The sequence below is a fragment of the Ambystoma mexicanum genome, chromosome 3q (genome assembly GCF_040938575.1).
Source record: "Ambystoma mexicanum isolate Mex_15411 chromosome 3q, UKY_AmexF1_1, whole genome shotgun sequence".
NCBI lineage: Eukaryota > Metazoa > Chordata > Amphibia > Caudata > Ambystomatidae > Ambystoma > Ambystoma mexicanum.
Genome location: NC_090926.1, coordinates 32,155,275 through 32,170,593, shown reverse-complemented (window position 1 = coordinate 32,170,593; position 15,319 = coordinate 32,155,275).

The following is a 15,319-nucleotide window of genomic DNA, read 5'->3' as shown; positions in this document are numbered from 1 at the left end:
CCCAACTTCCATGAGTCGGTGTGGCCGCAACGATACCCAACTTCCATGAGTCGGTGCGGCCGCAACGATACCCAACTTCCATGAGTCGGTGCGGCCGCAACGATACCCAACTTCCATGAGTCGGTGCGGCTGCAACGATACCCAACTTCCATGAGTCGGTGTGGCCGCAACGATACCCAACTTCCATGAGTTGGTGCGGCCGCAACGATACCCAACTTCCATGAGTCGGTGTGGTTGCAGATGCACCTGAGGTAAACCGCGCGGCCGGACGGAGTCTGCAAGGCGGAGGATAAGGAAGACTAGGAAGGACAGATGTGCCCCTGAGGCGCTGGGCCATTTCTGAGGTGTGAGGAGATATTTTGTGGTACCTTGCTTGTTGAGGTGGCCTGCACCTTAAATGTTGGTGTTGGGTAGGGTTTTAGGGTGTCTTGGGGCTCTCTGGGAGCTGAACCCCGTCTGTGCGGGTGTTGTAGAGTTCTAGGCCATGGTGTTTCTTGAAGCTGTTAATGGTGACAGGTTTATGGTCATTAAAGGGCAGGCGCCTACACTGGTCGATGCCCAGCTGAGATGCTGAGCTGTAGCCCACCATCTATGGCACCCCCAGTCCCAGCGCACCAGGTCCACTGCTTTGCCTCCAGAGAGAGGCTTCGGCAGGGCTGATAGCAGGCGGCCAGGGACGGGTTAAGTCTTCTGTCCTCTGCTGCCACCGGCGCTTGTAATTCCGACGTTAGTGTAGGAAGCAGAGAACAAGGAGCCCTTTCTGTGCAGCAGAATTCATGGCAGAGTCATCCGCGGCGCAGTCCCCCCCTCACCCCCCTGATCCGCTCTCACTGGAATGCTCGGGGACAGGAGGGCGCAGGAGCGCAGAGGCGACGCGGGCAGCGGAGCAAGAAGGCCACTGCAGTCGGGGGAGCAAGGGGCATCTTCCAACTGCAGACCACCTAGCGTGACTCCACACTGGGGACCCCCAAGCAAGGGCCAGGACTAAAGAGGCACAGAGTACGGGGGCAACCACAGTGCACAGAGCCAGACTCCAAACCGGGGACCCCCAGGCAAGGGGCAACTCCAGGAGACCAGAGAGTAAGGGGGCAACCACTGTGCACAGAGCCAGACTCCACACTGGTGACCCCCAAGCAAGGGCCAGGACTAAAGAAGCACAGAGTACGGGGACAACCACAGTGCACAGATCCAGACTCCAAACTGGGGACAACCAGGCAAGGGGCAACTCCAGGAGACCAGAGAGTAAGGGGGCAACCACTGTGCACATATCCAGACTCCAAACTGGGGACCCCCAAGCAAGGGGCAACTCCAGGAGACCAGAGAGTAAGGGGGCAACCACTGTGCACAGAGCCAGACTCCAAACCGGGGACCCCCAGGCAAGGGGCAACTCCAGGAGACCAGAGAGTAAGGGGGCAACCACTGTGCACAGAGCCAGACTCCACACTGGGGACCCCCAAGCAAGGGCCAGGACTAAAAAAGCACAGAGTAAGGGGGAACCACAGTGCACAGAGCCAGACTCCACACTGGGGACCCCCAAGCAAGGGGCCAGACTAAAAAACCACAGAGTAAGGGGGCAACCACTGTGCACAGAGCCAGACTCCACACTGGGGACCCCCAAGCAAGGGCCAGGACTAAAAAAACACAGAGTAAGAGGGCAACCACTGTGCACAGAGCCAGATTCGACACTGGGGATCCCCAGGCAAGGGGAAAGACTAAAAAACACATATTAAGGGGGCAGCTCCAAAACAGATACCCACTGAGCAAAGGGCCGCCACTGTCCAAACTGGAGTCCGTTGAGTGAGGGGCAACTTCAGAAGGCCACTGAGCAAGGGGGACTCCACACAGAACCACTGAGCACAGGCCCAAACTCCAAACTGGAGACGACTGAGTGAGGGGAAATTCCAGAAGACCACCAAGAAAGGGGACAGTTCCACACAGGCAACCACTGAGCAAAGGGCCACACTCTAAACTAGAGACCACTGCACAAGGGGAAATGGGACAACTCTGCAAAGATAACCACCGAGGAAAGGTCCAAACTGAAGACCACCAAGCAAGGGGCAACCACAAAAGACCACCAAGTAGGGGGGCAGCTCTGCAGAGAAACTCACTGAGCAAAAGTCCAAACTCTAAACTGGAGAGCACGAGGCAAAAGGCCTCATGACATTGGAGACTGCAGAGCAATGGACACTTCAAACTGGAGACCAGGAGCAAAGGGGCCACCAAAGAGGGACCCGAGTAAGGAGGCAACTGCAAGTAGTAGACACATGAAGGGTCTCAATTGAACACTCGCAGTCAAACAAGGGTGCAACTTCAACCAGGAGACAATTTATCGAAGGGACTTCTCCCACCAAAAGACTACCAAGCAAGGGGGGATGCCGAACAGGAGACCACCAGGCAAGGGATCATATTGAACTAGTTGAGAACCAAGCAAGACTGTTGCTTCAAACTGGAACTGCACGACAAGGGAAAACTGACTAGCCAGCCAACCAACAGGGCCATTGTATCTGGTAACCACTAAGCAAGGATGCAGCTGCAACCAATAGACATCCAGGAAAAGGTGTATATCCAACCATTAGCATGGGGGAAACATTTCCGCCAGCAGATAACCGACACCTGAGACCACTGGGCAAGTAGTAGCTCTAACTGGAAGGCAGCTGTGGAAAAAGGGCAGTTTTAATCCATAGACATTTAGACAAGGGGCTCCTTCAACCAGCAGATAGACAAGAAATGGGGATGGGCGGGGGTTAACATTATGAGGCAGCCAGCAAAGCAATGAGGTTATGCAACAAGTAAAGGATTACTCTAAACTGAAGACCCGTGAACAGTGGGCGAATCACAAGCCGGAGTCGACCAAACGAAGAGAATATTTGGCTTGGTAGAAACTGAGACAGTTGAGCTGGGAGGCAACTTTTATGAGTAGACAACTGAGCAAGGGGGATCTTTATCCAATAGACAACCATGCAATAGGACATCTTGGATCAGTAATCAAAACGCAACACCCAACTGTAGACTACCAATCAAGGGACCACTCTAATCAGCATACACCCAGTAAAGCAGACTATTGAAACGGCAGCCATAGAACAATGGGATAGTCCCAAACCAGTGACCACTAAGCAACGGGGCATGTCACAATGGTGACAATGAGGAAAGGGGCACATTTAAGGATAATTACAAATAGGAGGTAGCCAAGCAAGTGACACAGCAACTCCAAAATGTAGACGACTGTTCAAGGAAGATGTGAACTGAAGACTGCTAAGCTATGTACCAACTTCAAGATGGCTGACATGGGAGCAACTCTCAAATTATAGGTCACTGAACAAGGTGGCTACTCAAACAAGAGACAACAAGGCAACTACAAATTGCAGATGGGCAAGCTAAGAGGCAACTGCAACAAAAGGGCTGTTGAGCAAAAGGGGACTTCCAAGTGAAAGGGTAGAAGAGGCTACAATGGAAAGTAACAAGGGGAAGAACGGAATACAATTGCTAATTCAAACAGGAGACAACCAAGGAAGGGTGTGTGTTCAAAGCCAGAGTAACCAGACTAAGGGGCAACCAATGCAGGTAGCAGAAGAACAAGCAATCGAATTTCAACAGCAGGTTATGCAGCAAGCGCCAGAGTTAACGAAGAGCAAAAGAAAGAAGGGGCAGCTCCATACCGGAGACAGCCAAGTAGGGAGGCAGATACATCCTAGTGACAGCCAAGCAACTGGACAACTGAATCCACAAGGAAGCCGAGCAGAGGGGCGACTCCATACCGGCGTCAGCCAAGTAGGGAGGCAGATACATACTAGTGACAGCCAAGGAACTGGACAACTGAATCCACAAGGAAGCCGAGCAGAGGGGCGACTCCATACCGGCGACAGCCAAGTAGGGAGGCAGATACATACTAGTGACAGCCAAGGAACTGGACAACTGAATCCACAAGGAAGCCCGGCAAAGGGGCGACTCCATACCGGCGACAGCCAAGTAGGGAGGCAGATACATACTAGAGACAGCCAAGGAACTGGATAACTGAATCCACAAGGAAGCCAGGCAGAGGGGCGACTCAAAACTGTCGACAACAAAGTAATAGAGCAATTCGAAACTGAAGACATCAGGCAAGGAGAGGAACCCTCACCAATAGAAACCTGAGCAAATGGACAAGTGCACACTGGAGGATTCAAAATAAGTGAATCATAAAAACTGTAGCTCATCAATAAAGAGGCCAATTGCAACCAGGATGAAACTGAGGAAAGGGGCAACTGCAAAACGGATCCAATCGAGCCAAGCGTCACCTCCAATGATTAGTCAACCAAGCAAAATGGCGAAACCAAAGGACTGCAAAGCAAAGGGTAACTACACACTGGACATGCCACAACTCCAACAATGGGGAAATGAACTAAGGGGGTGTCTTCAGCTAGAAGTTGTTAGCTCAGTAACAGAATGAACAGAAAAAGCAAACACTTCCGGTCAGAATCAATGGGCGATGTCAGGTTGCAAACCGCAGACCAAAGAAGCAGCTCTAAAAAGGGTGTAACTGAGCTATGGGCACCCCGACCCAGAAAATATCCAAAGAGCGGAAAGCACCCGCAAGACCAGTGAGCAATGAATCCCCCCCGAAATAAAGTGTCAAGCAAGAGGGCCATTCCCAAAAGAAGACAGCAAGCAGAAGGCCCCTTGCGTGGGGCCAAATCCAGCCAAGCAAGGGGGACTCCTTACAGGAACACCCTGAGCAATGGTTGCATGTGGGCATTATGAAACCGCACACTGCCCGACAAGGGGGGGACTGCAGCTAGTAGACAATTAAGCAAAGAGAAAGTACCATCCAAATGCCAAGTGTGTGCGATGGTTCCCTTCCATGAGACCCCTGGGAGCGGCTTCAGTCATGCCATGATCAAGAACCGTTCATAGCTCTCTGAGGGTTGTGGCGGCTCTTGCTCCGTCACGTGTGCCAAATTCTGGAATTCCCTGCCAGAGGGCACCCCGGGCACCAGCAACCTGAAATAATTCACGCAGAAGATAAAAAAGGCCTTATTTGCTGTTACTGCGATGATGGAACAGGATGTCTATCAAACGAGGCTGAAGCCTGTTCCTGCAACAGCAAGAGGGCTTGCTTGCTGCACAGGTGGGCTCATTTTCTTGCAACTGACCAGTAGGGCTTATTGGAAGAAAATATACCGTGGGGCTGCATTATTTCACTATAATATCAGGGTTCATGTACGTGATAGTACATAATCACGCACAATAAACATTGTATGCCAACACTAAGCACGATCCTCTGTCTGCTTCAAAAACGTGCTGTGTGTGGGAATTGCAAGCGTGGGTAGATAGGTGTAGTTCTCATAGGTTTCTGCATATTGTGCACAGGCTTAGCTGCAGGACCCACAGCAACCCCCTAAGCCCCCTTACCGAGCAGCTGTTTTAAATTCAATACACACATTATTATAGATAATTGTAACATTGAGGAGCACAGCGACCCCTTCTCTGCCACCATCTTCTTATTGCAAAACAAAAGAGGGGATGGCTGGAAGGTTTAGAATTAATCTGAACCTCTGGCATAGCTCTGGGCAACCCTCCAGACCATCGTTCTTCACCTGTCAAGCCATTACAGAAGGGGAAAGAACATATGCAAATCAGGCTTGGCCCCACCCCAAAAGGGGCAGTACAGCCCGACCTGCCAAGTCACCTCCCTTCTGCACAAGACCACAAGCACCCCCAAACATTTTTCTGACTTGTCGGGCCTCATCAGTGAGGAGTAGCTTGGGTCTCTAGGCTCAGCAGGTACGGGACCCACGTCTGGGCATGCCCGTCCCACTCGGGGTGACTACAGCAAAACAAAAGAGGTGAGGGCTGGAAGGTTTGGAATTATTTCTTAACCACTGCCATTGCTCTGGGCAACCCTCCAGACAATCACTGTTCCCCTGCCAAGCCATTACAGAAGGGGAAAGACCATTTGCAAATCAGGCTTGGTCCCATCCCAAAAGGGGGCAGTACAGCCCAAACTGCTTGGTCACATCCCTTCTGCACGAGACCACAAGCATCCCCAAGATCCACCATCTTATTATTATTAAGGCTAAGCTGTACAGGAGGTAGCTTGGGTGGAGTGAGGCACCATAACAGTCATACAATGGCCAATAGAAGATTACTTCTTTTGGTGTTCCACATAGCGCCAACATGATGCCTAGGACCGTTTCTGAGGGTCTTGGCACACTGCGGTCTACTCCAATGGCAGAATAGAACACGGGTTAAGTAGCCCCAGTAAACAGGACAAAGGCCAGTGCTCCACAGAGTCTGATATGATCAAAGGCATGATAGCCAGGTGGCCTTCTGGACACTTTCAAGTGGCAGTGGCATTACATTGGCACGTCCCAATTGAGTGCAGTGCCTGGGCCTCCTCTGCCTACACCCCTTCCTTCCTGATGCCATCATTATGGGGTCCCAGTGTTGTTTTGAAGATTGAGTTCCTCCCAGAGGCGTTGCTATGGGGGGGGCTAAGGGGGCTATAGCCTCTGGTCTTTTGGTTGTAGCCCCAGATAGAATCTCAGGAGCTACAGCCAAAAGATTAGCTAGCCCCCAGCCCCGACAGTTCCGACATCAGCGTAGCCCCGGGTCTTTTCCAGACCTAGCAACACCCCTAGTTTCTCCTAAACCAGTGCTGGGCTCCTGTGGGAATCATCTGCATTTGCCACGCCTTTCCAATCTCCCTCACGGTGCTGCAGTTTCCACCATTTAGAGAGGCCACGGGGCGGAACCACGAATGAGCACATGCGGGGCAGAATCAGGCTTGCTGGCAGGCCTGCTCTTCGGGTGAAAAGCTAGGGTGTTGGGCGAGTGGGGCTCACAGGTAGATCTGCAAAAGGAAAAGCCCACCGTCCAGACAAAAATGGAGCATGCTCAAGTTGGTTAGTGCCAGAGGCCTGTCCAGGGAGTGGTCTGGGGTGGCACGTGGTACCCATGGAATCTGAATGGCCACCCCATTATCAATGGCGTACCGAGCAGGGGGCAGGTGGGCAGCTTGCCCCCCAGTGGCTCTTTCACTAGCCAGACCGGGGCATTTGGGAGCAGGACACCTCTCATCAACAATGAGGGTGCCGAACAGGCAGGGTCGGACTGGGGTATAAAATAGTCTCGGGCACCAATGAAAAAGTGTCCCACAGTTGCAAACGGCAATTCATTCCTTTTGTGACAAACTGTTTGAGTAGTACCCAAGGTTGGTGTGTGGGGTGTTGATAAAATGTGATGCAAATTGTGCATTTTAAAGAATATTTATTCAGTAACACTAGTTAAAAATACTAGCCAAACATGGTGAAGTAACTTATCCAACTGGCCCACTTTGACCAAAAAAACGGGCCCAGACTAGCATTTTGTGTTTTTAGTTCAGGCATTGCCCTATAGGTCAGTCCGAGTCTGCGAATGGGAGAGGTGTCCCTCTGCCGGACCGAGGACGTGACACATTGCTCTTTGTCAACAGAGCATCACAATGGGTGCCATTAGGCACTGATGGGAGGGGAAGGACTATTAGCAGGGACTTTTGTCCCTTAAGAAATGTGAATGGGGTGATCAGAAGCGAGAACAGTGTATACATTATAGCATTAATGTGAGCCTAACAAATCCCCCTTGGGTTTTAAAGCCATAGTCATTATTTCATAATTATGCAGCACGAGATGCCACCGTCACTAAGTCATTCTTCAATTTAATTATATGATGTTATCCCCACAATCAACCTAGTTTATCTTTAAACACTTCAGCATACCTATCTCCAACTCCCTCAGCGTTATCCCCTTCCAGTATGACTACATTTTCAGGCATACTTAGGTCAATTATGATGCCATTTCACTTGGTTCGTACCACCCATGAAGTGACCGTTCTGGAGAAATTGGTTAATGTGTCTCTGTGACGAATTAACGTCCGGGGCACCAGTGGTCCAGGAATAAATATCGGTTACTAAACTATCAATCAACCACACACCTCTAGTACAACAGAAGAGATCTCAATAGATTGGAATACAAATAAATTATAAGACCTCCTTGTCCAATTTTGGTAACGTGGACGAAACGGCAGGCTTATCTCCGCAAGCGAAAATACAATTATTACCCAATGATAAAAGGGACTGTCCAGTCAAGGTTTTATTAAAAATATCTATGAAGGAAAGGGATGCACTCTGGATACTGACAGGAGGGTAGTTGGTAAAGTAATCATTCTTACTGTTCAAGGTTATTTGGTTTCAGCACCAAGGGGCAAACGGTCGTAACTGTCTGTAGGGGCCTTCGGAGAAGGGCCAGGGGCAGAACCACAATGTGCCTGGTGCTTAGAAGTTCTTGATGCTCAACAGCGTTGAGGCGGTTTCAGGGCGCTTTTCAGATCCCAAGACAGAGTTTGTGGTGGGAGACAGCTGCAGTATTGGGCGACAGGCAGTTCGGCAAGCAAGGCTGGCCTAAACGGCAGCTCTAGGCCAAGAATCGTTGTCTTTGTGCTGGTTGGTGGATCTGGCGCGCTGGTCGAGGTGTCTAAGATGGGTTTGGTGACTGTGGTGTGACAAGGTTCGAGGACTCGACTGTCTCGAAAATGTCCTTAAAAGATGGACGCTGCTTGATGCTTGTAGGGGCACTTCTACTAGCTTCTTTGTAGGGCTCGTGTTGTCCTTTCAAGGCGGACGGCCCAAAGCTTAGGAAAGTGGTTGCAGGCAATGGCCTTGTCCTTAGTTCAGAAACTCTCCAGCACTTCCCACCTAGGAAGCTTGCTGGCAGACCCTAGCAGAGCACGCTGTGTGCTGGCTGTGTACCGGTTCTGGAGCTGCTGGACGGGTCCTCTGAGTCCAGTATCTCTCTCTGTTCCCTGGGAGATGTTTATGGGAGGGATCTTGCTTCCCTCATGGAATTCCTGGCCTTCCTTCACTGGCAGAAGATGTAAGGTAGACTGTACCATCAGGCCGGGTCCAAATGAGTCCTTCTTCTTACTCCTTTCAAAGTTGTCAGATGATCTGCTAAATGAGGGGTTTGGCCCTATTTTAAAGCCACATGGGCCTCAGTGATTGGTGCAGGCAAAGCCTAATGAACCAATCCTGGGCCACTACCAACACTCTTCTGTTATGCATGAGGTCAGGACCAGAGTGCTCTGCAACAGGAAAGGTAAGGAGTGACAACATATACCTAAGTCCCACCCATCTTCCTGTCTGTTGTAGATCACGTGTCTCTCTGGTTAACTGAGCCCTCTATGACTCTTGATCAAAGCGCAGGTTTCCCTTGAAGTTTGTGACGAGAGCAGACTTCCTGTCTCCCTCAAATCACATACTTCTCCCTCTGAAAGGGGTCCGCTCTGCAGGGGTTTGCTTATGGTTAATAGTGGACCCAGGCATGCATATTACTGCCTTTCATATAGAGAGGTGGGAACTAGCTTCAAGCTGACACATTGCATACCCAAGGTGTGTTAGCCTGGCTTTCCTGTTGTCTGTTCACCAGCTGAACTACCACAATAGGAAGGCAGATCCATGGAGCCTTTGATATTTTAATTAGGCTGCCCTTGGCCGGAGGAAGGTGTACCTTCCCTCGTCTTGAGATGCTTTAATGTGCTTGTGGCTGCCACAGTCCAGCTGGACATGACAGGGGAGGACAGCACCTGTAGGCTGTGTCCTCCCAGAGTACGTGTGACTATGCGTTTCATGCTGTGAGCAGAGAAAATGCATGCGGAATGGCCTCACACATTTGCAGAGGTTGATCTCCCATCATTAATTTTCATTATTTAAAAAATCAAAAAAGCCCAGGCAATCGCACACTCCCCGTGCGGATGGTCGAATTCCTCACATACTCCCACTCTGGAACCCCCATGTCCAGTCCCCTCAGCTCCTCTGCTACCATGGTCCCTTACTTGTAAACCTCCCGCAGTGTACAGTGGCATGTTGCTTCACAGGTAGGTGCACACTCTATAAGACCCATACATGCATACATTAATTCGTACAAGCATGCATATTTCATTTTAAATCTTGATTGTATTATGATTTCAATAAAAACCTTTCAAGCAATAAGATTCCGATATAACAGCATAAGGAACCAGTCGTGACCATAGATTATCCAAAAGAAGAACTGATTGCGGGCCAGTAAAAGACTAATATGGAATGTTCTTCTGAGCTGGGAAGCATTACAGTGGGAAATTAAATGAGGCAAGGTTTTCAATTTCATTGGTTTTACGAAGTCTACAAAAAACATTCTCCAAAACAATACAGGGACCAAAAATCTCAAGGGTGGGATAGCAATTCACCCTGCATCTAAGCAACGTAACCCTAAAGGAGTGACCTCAAAGGTGGGATAGCAATTCAGCCTGAATCTAACCATCGTAACCCTAAAGGAGCGACCTCAATGGCGGGATAGCAATTAGGCCTGCATCTAAGCAACATAACTCTAAAGGAGCGACCTCAAGGGCGGGATAGCAATTCAGCCTGCATCTAAGCAACGTAACCCTAAAGAAGCAACCTCAAGGACGAGATAGCAATTCAGCCTGCATCTAAGCAACGTAACCCTAAAGGAGTGACCTCAAAGGTGGGATAGCAATTCAGCCTGATTCTAAGGAACTAAATCTTAAAGGAGCGACCTCAATGGCGGGATAGCAATTCAGCCTGCATCTAAGCAACGTAACCGTAAAGGAGCAACCTTAAGGGCGGAATAGCAAGAGTGACCTCAAAGGCGGGATAGCAACTTAGCCTGCATCTAAGCAATGCAACCCTAAAGGAGCGAGTGAGAGACTTAAGTACGTACGGTTGAGGGGAAAGCAAAGGACAAGACGATTCCATAAAATAAAGCTATTCTTTATATAGGCAGATGCTGAAGACGGTCCAGGGAATCACTTCTATCTGCCTGTTTTGTATGAGATTTGAAGGATGCAATGAATGGTGAACTGGCTGGAGTGGTTCTTCCACTGCCCTTTCAAGGACTGAGTTTGTCCTGCAGATTGACTGTTGCGTGGAGAAATGTAGCAAGGGGAGACGAAAAGGCGAGAGTGTGGTACCATATGCATCACCCATTGGTGTTATCAAGGCTCTCTTGGGAGGAATGCCCAGGTCAGCTGACTGTAAATAATGAATGCACATTAGCAGTGTACCGGGTCCTTTGCCTAAGAATGAGATGATGTTAACGGTGACCAGGCTTATCTATTGTGGTGTTAAGCCGCACTCAGTGAAGAAGAGTCTGGTGCTGCCTGCAGAAATTGAGCAATATCGTTATTGACTTCCTGTGGTAAAGGCAAGGTTGGATAGTGATGTGCGTCTCCCTCATATCGCGAATGTGACTCAATATTCCAGCTCTGCCGGGATTGGTTCTTTGATTATGTTGGAGATTAGTCCGATATTCTGTGGGCAGATGGATGAAGCTTCAGCCCTGTTAGATTTTGAAGCCTCGTGTGTACATGGACTATTCTTGTGTTTCAAGGAGTTGTCCAATTGACCCTTCTTCCACATCTCCTTGCGCAAAAGTAGCAGAAACTCGACCTATGGTCCAAGAGACTCAGCATCTGCAGTATTAAGGACACAGAGTGCTGTTACCCCAGTGGAGGAGGGCTCGGGGGTCAATGTTTGGATAGGTTTGGGGAAGTTAGGAACACCGGAAAGGGGGGTATGGAATTTGTAGTAGGTGTGTCTGTGTTTGGGGGGTTCTTGGGTCAGCTCTGCTTCGCAACTTCTGTTAGTGCTTTGTAGAGGTTTTGACCAACAGTAGACTATTACGTCACACTCTTCTTACTCATTCATACAGCTTTGCCCTGTCTTTCCCGTTGGACTACAGTCACCTCATGCACTCACAAACATGACCCTCCGCTAATTGTTCTCTATTGTGTTTTCACTAGTTGGTCCCAAGGACACAGTGCTTCTTTAACTATATAGTTCAGTACAATTACAGAGCGCACTCAACATCGCAAACCCAAGGCTTCTGCAACGTTAGAGATTGGCTGTCAGTCTTCAAGAGTGCCTTGCTGCATCTGAACCTTTCACGCCTCTGAACATCTTGATAGTCGTCGGTGCACTGGAGGGCTGCTAAGGAAATATTGGATTGTAGTTGAAATCTCAAGCGTTGGATCCATCCTAATATGGAGCTGAACCCAAGATGGCCATCACCATTGCCACATAGCCTTACTGGGACATATAGTCTATACCTCTGCCTCTCCTCAACCCACTTCTTCCAGCCTGGCAGCATGCCTGGCCCCCAGTCTCTTCCCTAACCCCACTCTGTGTGCTCTGCCTTTCTCCTCATCTCCACTTGCTTTGCCTTATCATCTATATGTTCTTCTTCAGGGCTCTCCAACTCCAGTCTCGTGATAATTCATCCAACCACCTCTCTTCAGTGTATTCTGATTTTCTCCTCCCAGCACTCCCTCCATCCGCCTCTTCAATAAACCCCCTCCTTTTCTCCTTCCTTAACTCTTCCTCCTGCCCGCTTCTTCCTTTTGTTGTTGTTGTGTGCTGTCTCTTCCTCATCTTCCACCACACTCCTTCTCTCTCCCTTTCTGAGTGTTCACTTCGTCACCTCTCCTGTACACCCCACCTCTCACCAGTCTTCGCCTTCTTGGTTCACCGCCTCACCTCACCAGAGGCCCTCTCCACCATTCTGTCTCCTTCTTGAATCACCCACACCTCTCTCCTGTAGCTCCCAAGATATGTGGGCACTTGGGCAGACCCCTGGGGATCGCCGTTGCCTAACCACGCTCAGGTGTGCTTAATACTTATATTTTCATTTTTTTAAAAATTCTGTTTCAGCCAATGTACAGCTTTTCACATATATCCCCCCAAAAAACAAGCAATTACAACTTCCACAATCAAATTAATACCAAAACATATACAGTCCTCACATGAACCATTATGCCTTACAAAATATAAAGCCAAAATCTTTTAAAACGTTTAGAACTTCCATGGTTAAAAGGACATCATGGTCTGCACATAATCTCTCCCAAAATGAAGGTGTGGAGATCCACCAGGTATTGGCCACAAAACGCGAAACAGATCTTATTCTCACTGCCATGGTCCCTCCCCAGTCCAGCAGTATATGCCTGAGATTTTGGCACTCTGATTTAGTGCAGAGAGTGCAAACGTCACTTCCTTCCCGTTCACCATATCTAATGGAGTTTATCCCTCTTGTCAGCAAGAGATTTCAAGTATCTCCAAAACTCTGAGCACCATCTTGCATCTGGAAATGCGTATTGATTGGATTGCCTTCTGTTAGCTTGCTCTCTGGCGCACCAATAACCCTGCTCCCCAATCCGCAGAGATGTGGCCCAACCCTTGATAAAGACTAGCCCCCACCTTCGACCCACATTGGCTGTCGCTCAGGAACAGGAAGGCCTGTGCTCCGCAGTTCTCCACGAAGTGCAAGTCGTTTGGTGCCTGGCAGCTTGCGCACAGTGTTACCTCACAGGGAACTCCCAATCCAATGTGCACCCAGTCTGTATTTAATATACGATGCTTGACGCTCACTGAACCGTCATCTCTTCAAGTATGGGCAATACACCCGCTGGGCTGCGCAGCACCCTGTCCCACATGAGGTGGAAGACCCAAGACAGCTTTAAGGGGTAGACTATGTGCACAATGGGGTTCCGGGGTCGCAGGTGGGGAGGTGAAGTTACTCGTGTTTGGGTCCCTTTAAAGGGTTTAGGGCCAGGTGCTGGACTCATGTGGCAAGCTACGGCCAAACGGCTGGGGCGCGGTGTAGCGCGTCAGGAGATATTGCCCCGTTGCCCCTGGTCTAGCATCGTGTGGCAGGTGGTGGTCCCCAGCCCCAATAGGCACACCCCCCTCTTCTCCAAGCGACAGGGAGGAATCTCCTCACAGCACCTTTTGGTGGATGCCAGTTTCCTTTAAGTGGCAAGTGGGCATCACCTGCCAGAGACGCGGCCTGCAGAGACCACATGTTCTCAAGTCTTGTTGTGGACATTTCCTGACTCCCTGTTTTCTTTGGAGGATAGTGTGTAAGTGGAGGTGCCCATGCAGTTTTATGCTTTCAAGAGCGGTGTGTGAGGGATTATTTGGGACACAAGCTAGCTATTGTCTGGTTTTAAGGTTCAAGTGAATGATCAGACAGAGGGGATGATCCAGAAGCCAGATCGATATTTGTGCTGGTTTATGACTGATCCTCAGACACATTAGATAGGGTCCGCTTTTATTGCAGGGCTTTCCTGTAATATGCCCTCTACAGCTCTGGTGTTGCCATTTCCTGCTTTGTTTTTTATTACATTTATTGATAGATCATATGAATGCCACCAGTGCCCTCTTGGCGCTAACGCGTCCTATGCGTTACAGTCTGTGTCTAGCCTATAGCCTTAACAAGTCTGGCTTTCGGCACTGAGCATGCACTTCAACAGTCCAAACTTGCAAGGGTAGATTGCTCCAGAGTGTAGGTGCAATGTAAGGAAAAGCACCTCCTCTACTCTGGATTTTCTGCTCATCGGCTGTCGTTCAGGGGTAGTTGTGATCTTGAAGAGGCCCATGTCTTCAAGTGATGTGATCTGAAAGAAGGAGGGGCCTGCTCTATCAAATGCACCAGGGGCTGTGCAAAGGCCCTTGAACTGGATGCACTAAGAGGAAGCCAGTGTCAGGTGGGGTGATATGGTCTCGCCGCAGAGTGTTGGTAAGTAATTGATTTGTGGTATTTTGTAGACAATGCAACTTCCCGACCCGGATCGACAAACCTCTTTTACACAATCCAGGTGGGATTGGACCATGGATGGCATAGCTTGGATTGGGCAGGGTTCAGCAGAGCAGTGCGGTAGCTTTTTTAGCATTCTTACTTGGGAAAACATGGGTTTGGCCGCTCATGTAATCTGGAATGTAAGTGGTAGTTCCTTATCGATAATCCTCAGCAGAGGATGGGGCGGGCATGGCGCTGCCTAATGTCTTTGGCTACAGAGGGGTTGTGCCCAACCTATTGACGCTCCCCTCAGATTCTCGCTCTTGGCTAGATTGAGTTTGATGGAGATCGGTCCCATCAACTCATACAGGGAGCAAAAGGTCCCTTATTCTATTGCCTTCCTCTGGGAGAAGAGAAGATGTCACCTCTAGCTGGATCTGAGAGTCATCAGCATAGTTGAACAGCGTAAGTCCTTTGGGACACCACATTCCACTTCGATTTAGCTAGAGGAGGGGGAGTCATCGAAATCATTTATTGGCAATTACTGAGGAAGGACTTCATGAATTTCAAGGCCATGCTTTCGACAGCAGATTCTCTTTGGCATAAGCGAAGGGTTTCATGATGAGCCATGTTGAGGGCAGCCAAGAGATGCAACACCATTTCTATGCCTAGCCCTCTCCTATCTATAGTACAGCACAGTTCATCCAGGGCAGCTACCTGTGCCGATTCCGCAGCTTTGC